This window comes from Triticum dicoccoides, chromosome 4A (genome assembly GCF_002162155.2).
Source record: "Triticum dicoccoides isolate Atlit2015 ecotype Zavitan chromosome 4A, WEW_v2.0, whole genome shotgun sequence".
In the NCBI taxonomy this organism is placed as follows: Eukaryota; Viridiplantae; Streptophyta; class Magnoliopsida; order Poales; family Poaceae; genus Triticum; species Triticum dicoccoides.
Window position 1 is genome coordinate 116,939,198 of NC_041386.1, and position 10,091 is coordinate 116,949,288.

Consider the following 10,091-nt stretch of genomic DNA (forward strand, 5'->3'; position numbering starts at 1 on the left):
CTTAGGATTCCCTTCGTGCCGACACGAGGGAGGAGGGGGGCTGCTAGCTACTTCGCACTTTGATAGGTGAACCTCGGTTGAGGGGGAGGGGGCATGCATTCATAGCTTAGGATTCCCTTCGTGCCGACACGAGGGGGGTGGGGGCAAGCAATATCGTGCGCTTTGCGAGAGAGCTGCCACATCGAAGTTGCATTTGGTATTTGAAAATCAAACCACCCTTTTGATACATAAATTTGGTCCACATGCAGGTGTGTTCGTGTTCTGACCCTCCCCCACGTCATTTTTTGCCAAATTTATGAACATTAGACAAGTCGGATGACGCAGCAGACACGGTTCACTCAAACTAACCGTGTGCCACGCTGGTGCACCTGTCACACATCCGCACAGTACAATGGGCTCCATGAGGCTCCCCCTCTCAAAAATATATGCCCGCCTCGAGGGTTTTTCTGTTTCATAACACACAGTTGTTATGTCCGGACCATGTGTGATGTTTCTTGTTCCCAATCCCGCCTGCATCCCTAGAAAATATCTGCCCGCCTCGAGGGTTTTTCTGTTTCATAAAACACGGTTGTTATCTCTGGACCGTGTGCGATGCACTATCATCAACATTTTCAATAGCCCGGCATTTCACTCCCGCCTTTGACTCCCGCGTAGTAAAATTTTCAGTACCCGCGTCATTTCTCAAACACCCCGCCCCCCTCCACACACACACACACACACACACCAAAACCTCCTCGATCATGCGCGCGTGCACACACACACACACACACACACACACACACTCCCTCACTCGAAACCCTAGCAAAGTCCCCGCCACCGCTGCCGCCACCGCAAGGCCTCCATTATCAACATCCGCCGGTTTGCCCGTGCATCTTACCCACCGATCTCCATATCCAGGCCGCCCTGAGTTTCTTAGATGACGCCTGCCAAACGCCCCCTTTCCCACAGATCCCCATCCCCATCCCCTACTCCAGAGCGTCGCAGCCTGAGCCCGGCTACACTTCCCATGGAGCTCAAGGAGTGACTGGCCCAAAAGAGGTGTATAGCCGTCTCTTTGCCTGACGTCACCGAGGAAGCTGACGACCATTACTGGCGGCAGGAACTCAAGCAGCGGGCTAGAGTATGCGGGCTTGTCTCGTCCGCCAGCTATGACATCGAGGTCATCGACAGCGACGCCCTGAGGCGGGCTGTGTCACAGGTTAAGTGGCCCACCCCCAACCCCTCGGGTTCAACCGCCGTCGATCTCATCCATGGCCCCGCCGCTGATCTCCTCTGTCTCGATGTCAACAATTTGCCATTCTACATCGCCATCGAGCCCCTTTTGTCATTTAGGAAGGACACATTATGCGACACTAGCTTGGGATCCACAACTTCCAAGTCAGACCTCGTCGACGGTGACCACAAGGAGGGCACCCTCTCCAGCTCTTCCAAAGGGAAAGAGCCCATCTGCTCTTCCAAGGGGAAAGCACACATCCGCGACATCAGGGAGGGCACCCTATAGCTGTGCTCTTCCAAGGGGAAGGAGCCCATCTGTGACAACATGGAGCACATCCAGGGTTCGTGCTATTCCCACGGGAACGAGCCCATCTGTGACAAGTGATTTGTTTTGCCGTGCCTCTTCACAGGGGGAAACCCATTATTTGTTTTGTTGAGTCCCTTTTGTAGTGTAGTGAGAATATGTCCAGTTTTAATTGCTATATCTGGTTGTTTGCAGTATGCCTTGTTTATTTCAGTTGTTCATAATGTGATGCTCTATATGTGCAATTATTTATTGTGCAATACATTTCATCAGTCTAGTTTTAAACATACCGATAGGAATGCATATATTTGCTTGTTGTTAAGCCTGTTATAGCTAGCATATGCCTCTTTTAAAGTTTTTTTATTGTTCGGTTGTTTGTAGTTAGCATATGTTCAATTTCAAATGCTATCTTTTGTTGTTCGTAGTATGCCTTGTTTATTCCAGTTATTCACAACATGATGCTCTATATGTGCAAGTATGAACTATGCAGTTCAATTTCATCAGTACCAGTTTCAACAATACCACTATGAATGACTACATTTGGTTGTTGCATCTTGTAGTTAACACGTCTTTCCATTTTTATTTAACCATAACCAGTGTACTTAGACCGGCACAATACCAGTTTGAATGACCATGTTTGCTTGCTGTTAAATGTTTGGCCTGTTGCAGTTAGCACACCTTTCCACTTGTTTTGCTTTACTAGTGTGCTTAAACCTGCACACTGAAGCTATCTTTTGGAGATTATTTTGTCTGCCATGTGTAATTTTGGTTGATGTTTAGCCTGTTGTGCTTAACATGCTTCTTGATGTACCTACATAGGACAATTTTGGGAACGACTTCTATTTTCCATCGAGGTTAGTTTCATCCCATGGCTTATATCTGTTCAATGTTCAGGATATCGGTAGCTGGTACCATTTAGGCCGGCAGTTGATAAGGGACTCGGTGAATCGGACTTTTAACTGAATATATCTGCAACCCATTTTTCCTTAGGTTAACTAGGGCCATATGTAATATATCTGAGGCTACATAGCAACATGCACTGTACTTAATGTCGAAATAGGAAATCCTAGGCTACATAGCCACAAGGAAGAGTGTTACATTAATGTTCTAATGATGTCTAAATATACATAGAAGAGCAGCAGCAGCAACAACAACAGCAACAACACAGCCATGTTTGCATACTCAACTTAGCTAGAGGTTAGATTTAGTTTCTACCTCATTACTAACCCTAAACTAACTCCATCCAAAGAGTTGTTTGGATGGAAGGGTTAGATTGACAATAAATGCACTAGGAGAACTAGCTCCAATTAGCACCTCTTGGGTTGGATACTAGTTTTTTGGGTGGGTTATAGATGCAACTAGCTCAAACTTGCCCTCGTGTTTAGATATACTTTAGGGATATTTGAGCCTGAACTAGCTCAAACTAACTATAACCCGTGGATACAGCAGTAGATAATTTGTAAGGATGAACTAAACTCCTTCCGGCCCATAATATAAGATGTTAATGTCGGATCTCGGGTTCCGGCAAAACCCTCAAGGTTCGAACACTGGGGTGCACACTAAGATCTCCCCCTACCAACTCACGCCCTCAACCTCGCCACGATCTCAAAGGCAAGCTCGGCGAACTCGCAACACAAGAGACACAAAATTTATACTAGTTCGGGCCACCGTTGCGGTGTAATACCCTACTCTAGTGTGGTGTGGTGGATTGCCTCTCGGGCTGAGGATGAATAGTACAAGGGGAAGAAAAGCCTCCTGAGGTGAGGTGTTCTTGTCTTTTGTGGGTGTGTGGATGGGTTGGATCTAGTCCAGGGTGAGATGGCTGAGGCTTAGTTCGTTGCCTCCGGCTTTGTCCCTTCCTACTGTGGTGGCTAATCCTATTTATAGAGGCTCTGGTCCTCTCCCCAAATATTGAGCGGGAAGGGAGCCAACAACAGCCAATTTGAAAGGGGACAGCTAGTACACGCTATCCTGACAAAAGCAGTCTTCGCCTGCCAAAGGCTCTGGTGGTGACGCCGCCTTGGGCTCCATAGTGACCTCCGTCTTGCAGTCCTGCTGATCTTGGTCTCGTTGCACCGATATTGAAACCGTTGCTTGATGCCTCGGTACTCCTCGCCTACGCTTGCCTCCTTAGCACCAAAGAGGAAACTAGGACACTACGCACGCTGGCGCCCGCCTGGCTCCCGCATGGTCTCGATCGTCATGGCTCACGTCATTGGAACCTCGCGAGGTTTGCCTGGCCTTGATCTCTCTGCCCCTTGCGAGCCAGCCTGGTGAGGCCGCTCCTGAGGAGGTCTTGTGTCATCCGCCTCGCAAGGCTTGGCCCCTCACGAGGGTCTTGAATGCTTGTTGGTGAAGATGGGCCATATGGGCTAGCTTGCAGAGCCACGCTGTGGGCCGCAGGCAGGCAAGTCTAGGGACCCCCATTCCCAGAATGCCGACAGTAGCCCCCGGGCTCAAGGCGTGCTCGGGCTTGGCTTCGAGGCGAAGCCAAAGGGCAAGTGCGGAGCGCCGCGGTCTCCAACAGCCTGCGGCCCTGGTCGATGCGTGGAGGTTGATTGGACGTGGGCGTCTTCGCTTCCCCACACTGCCTTGATACCCACCTGGCTAGGCGGCCACAGTGGTCTACATGGTTTCCCTCCCGTTGTTGCGACGCACTCCCCAATTCTTCTGCTTCCTCGAAGCTCAGCCTCTTCTCCTGATCTGATCTGAGCTCAATCCTCCCATTGCCATGGCACTGGACCGGTTGGAGAAAGGGAAGAGTCCCCTGTCCTCTGCCGGGCTATGCCCGGCCACTGAGCCTGCCGTTGGCAGGTCGCTGGTGCTCAACCAAGAAGCCATGGACAAGGTGCATCCCATGCTCGCCTCAGCTTCAATGAGTGGGGAAGGACGGTGGCCTGGCCTGCGTCCCGTACTTGTATCGACCGGACAGCCACCGAGGTCCCATTCTTCATCGACGCCCTTTTGGCTGGCCAGGTTCCTCCTTTCTCCGCCTTATTCAACGCGGTGCTTGCCCATTATCAGATCCACATGCTGCACCTTGATCCCCAATCCGTGACCCTTCTTGCCGTCTTCGCCTTTGTTTGCGAGGCCATGGTGGGCATTGCTCCTTCCATGGCCCTTCTCCGCCACTTCTTCTCGTTTCACCTGAGCCTCCAGGCCGTGGCCGCGATGGCAGCCGTGGGGATTGACTTCGAGCTTCCACCATCCACGAGCGAGTTTCGGACACGGTGGGTATTTGTTGATGTCGGAGTGCTCAACCCTTTGCTCCATTCTCCATAGGCGCCTGCCATTCCCAACTCTGGTTGGTGCCATCAGAGGCTCGCCGATCCGCGCCTTGTCCCTGTCTGGCTCAGGCTGAAGGGGCTGAAAGACCTTGGCGTGACTGCGCCTATGGTGGTGAAGGAGGTCGTCCGGTGACGGGTTGCTCCGCTTCAACGCTATTCCCGGCCAATGTGGGCCCTGCTCAGCAGCAAGGACCACATGAGACTTCAGGAGTCCGGGCTCCCCCTTGAGGCGCAGCGGACGGTGCTCGAGGTCCTGACGGGTGTCCCGTCCCCAGATGACATGCTGGGGAAGAGTAGACTGTTGTACCACTGCTCGAACAAGGTGGAATTTGCGGAGTGTATGCACTCCTTAGATGAGTGGGGGCTGCGTCCAGTTGGTCTGGTGGGGCTCCGTGAGAACCCCGTCGACGTGGTTCCCCTCCTTGCCGCTGGCGTCTATCGGCATTCTGGGAACGGGGGTCCCCAGACTTGCCTGCCTGCGGCCTGCGGCGTGGCTCAAAGGGGGGCCCAGCACGGCCCATCTTCATCAACACGGACCCAAGACCCTCTCGAGGGGCCAAGCCTTGCGGGGTGGATGACACGGAGCTTCCTCAGGCACGGCCTCACTAGGCTGGCTCGTGAGGAGGCGGAGAGATCAAGGCGGGGTACCTCACGAGGAGCCCGTGACGCAAGCCATGACGACCAAGGGCGCCAGGCGGGCACCAGCCCGTGCAGTGTCCTCCTTTCCCCTTTGGTGTAAAGGGGGCAAGCGCAGCCGCGGAGTACCGTGGCATCAGGCAAAGGTTGCCATTTCGGTGCAACAAGACCAAGACCAGGAGAACTGCAAGACGGAGGTCATCGTGGAGCCCAAGACGGCGTCACCACCAGAGCTTTGTGCAGGCGAGGACCAACTTTAGTCAGGATAAGTGTACTAGATGTTCCCCTTCAAAATGGCCAATTGTTGGTGCCCTTCCCGCTCAATATTTGGGAAGAGGCCCAGGGCCATTGCCTATAAATAGGACCAGCCACCCACAGGAGGTTGGGGTTGAAGGTCGAGATTGAGATCAAGGATCAAGGATCAGATCGAAATCAGAGAGAGAGAAGGGTGACTGGACTTCGCGAGGCTGTTCGTCCCCCCAGCAAAGAACAGACCCTCGCGAGGCTGTTCTTCCTTGTATTGTTCATCATCATCAGCCCAAGAGGCAATCCACCACACCACACACTGGAGTAGGGTATTACACCACAATGGTGGCCCGAACCAATATAACCATGTGTCTCTTGTATTGTTCTTTCCATAGCTTAGATCTTAGCGAGGTGGAGGGGTGCAGGTAGGTAGAAGGCGAAATCTCCGCGCACACCCCAGTGTTCAAACCTCAAGGGTCTGCCGGAACCCGAAATCCGACATTTGGCGCGCCAGGTAGGGGTGTGCCGGAATCCACCTTCTACCGCTTTGTGCCCCATCGCGTCATCATCACCATGTCCGGCGACCAGGCGGGCAACCCAGATCTATGGGCGGCGTGGCCCGCCCGCGCAGAGCCGCTCGCCTCGGGCGACCCCGTGCCCCAGGTAGCTCGCGGTCCGCAGGGCGCTGCAGGCCGCGGGTGACGCGGACAGGCTTCGACAGCTCTCACACCGCGGCAGGCGCGGTCGGCAGCAAGGGCCTCCAATCACGCCGCGACCACGACACCGTACACCCACCGGGAGCATGCGAACTCGAGGGCCGCGCTCACGGTGGCCCGAGAGCTGCTGCAGTGCAGGTTGCTGGAGGGCGGCCGCGACGTGCTGCTGGAGCGGGTAGCAGAGCTCCTGGGCTTCGCCGCCTCGGGGGCTCACCCCTTCTACACCCAGCTCCTATCTCAAGCCCAGGGCGGCCCGCGCGGGGGCTCTGCGCGCGCCCGCGGGCTCCAAGGCTACTCCAACGCTACCGAAGCAGTCAGCGCCGGATCGGCGGCGGCGCTGCCCCCGCTCCCGGTCCGCGAAGAAGAAGGACTCGACGCGACCCGCGGCCCCAGTGGATAGCCGCGCTGCCACCCCATGGTGGACGCGTCAGGCAGGACCACGTGGCACGCGGAGCACTACGGCGTGGCCTTCGGGATGACGGCGCCATAAGAATATGTGCCCCTCATGATGGACCATGGACACCCTCACGAGGGCGAACAAGGCTCGCTCCTCAGCCCAAGCTGGGGGACGAGGCGCCAGAAGCTAAGCCTTTCCAGGAGCCCCGGGACGGTCCCACTGGCCACGCTAGAGGCAACGATTATCGGGAACCGCTAATTCCTTAGGAGCAGGCATACGCTAATCATGGATCGCAGGAGGTGCAGGTCGCCACAGCAAGCAGCTGCCCCGCTCCCACCGTCTCCTACCCCTCGGGAGGAGGGTGCAGGGGGCTGCAGGAGAGGGGCCGAGATCCAACATCACCACCACGGCGTTCGGAGCAAGGTGTTCTCAGGAGATAGGCCCTCTGCTGGGGAGGTGCCTCAGGGCCTGCCCCTGGCGGAGGACCCGTGGTCGTCGGGGGAACCGCTGGCGACCGCTCTACCCCATCGGCGGCGTCCTGGTTTCTGGTCGTCGTTGATGGCACTAGAGTGTGGCGCAAGGCGGGCCCCTCATCTGGCGATATGAAGCAAGGCCGGTTCCTGTGAAGAAGGCCCAGTGCCTGTGAAGCTCACCGCCCCGTGACACTCTCACGTAATAATGAGTGGGGCTGTACACGCCCCAGAGTCTCAGGGGTTCCGGCCTCAGGCCCTGGGGATCCCTCCCACACCCAATGGCAGCACTTAGCTCCGCGCTGGTGAGAAGACGTCCAAGACTAGATTAGGTGCCGGACGCGGCCTTTTGTCTGCTTTCGTTCCTTTTCCCTTTGGTTGTCGCTTTCCCCCGCTGGATTCAAGTTGAATTCGAATTTGAGATTTGCGTGTGTTCGGGGAAGGGGTGCTTAGTCTCGTTCGAGAAATTCCTCGCGTTTTGGTTACCACTTCGCCTCAGCTGCCTCCCCTCATGAGCCCCTCGCGAGCCGAGTCAGGCCTAGCTTGCGCGCAGCCCAGACTGCCGCCGCCGCGTCCTCTCAGGAGGGTGTTTTACTGCAGGTCCTACGGATTCAATCAAGGAACACTCGGGACACCACAGCCTCCCATAGGCTACCTCAGGGCCAGCACGGGACAAAGGGTAAGGAAGCAGGAACGATGCACAATCAGTCGGATAAATCCCCCAATGCATCCTCAGAAGCACCACCCGAGCCGTTGCTGGCATCGCTGAACTCGCCATCGCTGTCCGCGTCGCCGCCAGCGGCGTCAGGGCCGTTCACCACGCCGCCCTCGTCGGCAGCCACGATCACACCGTCGTTGTCTGAAGCAAAGGCCCTGATAAGAGCATCCACATTGTCTTCCACCCAGTGCGCCAGGTCGTGTCGGACGGCCTGGGGGACTGGGGCAATGGCGGCGTCGAAATCGAAGTGGGGATCCATGTTCCGGAGATGGCTGAAGACGCTACAAAAGGCGCGCCCGAGCAGGGCACGACTCCTGTCCTCCACCAACCTGTCAGCCCTGACCGACCGCGCCTCCAGCTGCGTCACCACGTCGGTGAAGAACTGAAGATTGCCGGCGTAGTTGACTGCGTGCGGCTCGCCAAAAGCCGCCTCGCAGATGTTGCCCAAGGCTGTGTTGGCTCTCTCCCGGAGCGTGGTGAGCATGGGGCCATGCTCATGCTCCAGGATCCGCCGCTGACGTATCTCGTCCGCATTCTGGCGCGCGACGACCTCAGCCTCCTCCACCCGCTGGCAATGAAGGAGCACCTCGGCCTGGGAGGTGGTTAGCTCACCTTGCGCCACCTCAAGGGCGGCCCGGAAAGCATCGGCCCGCCACGTCGCCTCCTCCAGCTTGGCCCTCAAGGCGGCAGTCCTGCCTTCAGCCTCAAACTCGTGCTCGAGGTTCAAACGCGCCATCACCACCCGACATCCGGCCTCCTCCAGGACACGGGCTTCCTGTGTAGCGACATCATCCTCCGCCTGCGTCACCAAGCGCTCCCTCGTCTCCAGACGCTCGTACTCGCGGGTACGTTCGGCGGCTTCCAGCGTCAGCGCCTCCTCGCGCTTTTGGAGCTCTGTCGGGTCACCAGAGGCCACCTTCATCGACATGAGGGCTGCCTCGTGCAGCTCCACTTGCTCCTCTAGTGAGTGGCACCAGGCCAGGAGCTCCCGAGCCCGCTCCTCCGCCGCCTCTCGCCACCGGTCGGCTTCCCGGGCCTCCTCAGCGGCCCGAGATCGGGCCTCCCGAGAGGCCACCAGCGACGCCTTGGCCTCTGCGTCGTCAAGATCGCGCTGACGGCGCGCAAGGGCGATGGCGCCCTCCAGCTCGTGCCTCTGTGCAGCCAGGCGCAGGCCCTCGGCCTCAAGGCACGCGTCTTCATCAGCAAGCTCCTCACCAAGCAGGCTCACCGCGTCAGCCGCCCTTCAAAGGAATCCTTGGCGAAGAGCGCGACGCTCCCGGGCGCGCTCGAGCATGTCTTCCACACCATCATCTGCCCCGAGCAAGCGTCGGGGGCCACGAATCAGCACTCCCCCTCCGGGCAGGGGGCTGGGGGCTGGCACCCTCGCGACGGCCGGGCACGTCATGCCAGAAGCCCGGCCTGGAGCCAGCCCGTCCCCAGATGAAGAGCGCAGGGAGCGCCTCAGCCAATCGCAGTCCACGACCAGGCGAGAAGCCCACGGCAGGCTGGCTATGCCACGAGAAGGCCCGCGAAGGAGGATCACGAGGTGCGCAGGGCCATGACGCGCCTCGGGACGGTTCACCTCTCCGATCGCCCTCACCACAAGGGCTTTGCTGCTCGGAGCGCTTGAGGACGGTGGAGGGGGCGAAGCCAAGGGGGACGGCACCTCAGCCGTCTCCACGAGCTCGGCTGGAAGGGGCCTGCGGAGCAAGGATCAGTAAAAGCAACAGAAGGATCGAGAGCCGGGAAAGGAGAAGGCTTACCCATCAGTGGCGAAGTACTTCCTATGCTTCAGCAGGCGACAAGGGTAATCGTCGCCCAGGGCCTCCCTTCTCTTCCGGAGGGCCTCAAAGTCCACGCAGAAGCGGCCCAAGAGTTGAGCGCAGGGATCAACCTGCGACGAAGATGGAGCGTCAAGGCGATCTGCATCAGGGGCGCCTGCCTGATGCGCGCTGCCAATCGCCTCGCCAAGAGAAGCAGCTGGAGCCTCAGGGGCCTCAGTCGCAGGCGCTGAGGGCAGCTACTTGTCACCCTCAGCCTCAGCGGCATGTGCCCCAAGAGCTGCTCCCTCATGAGCATCGCCCGGCGCTGTCACCCCACCG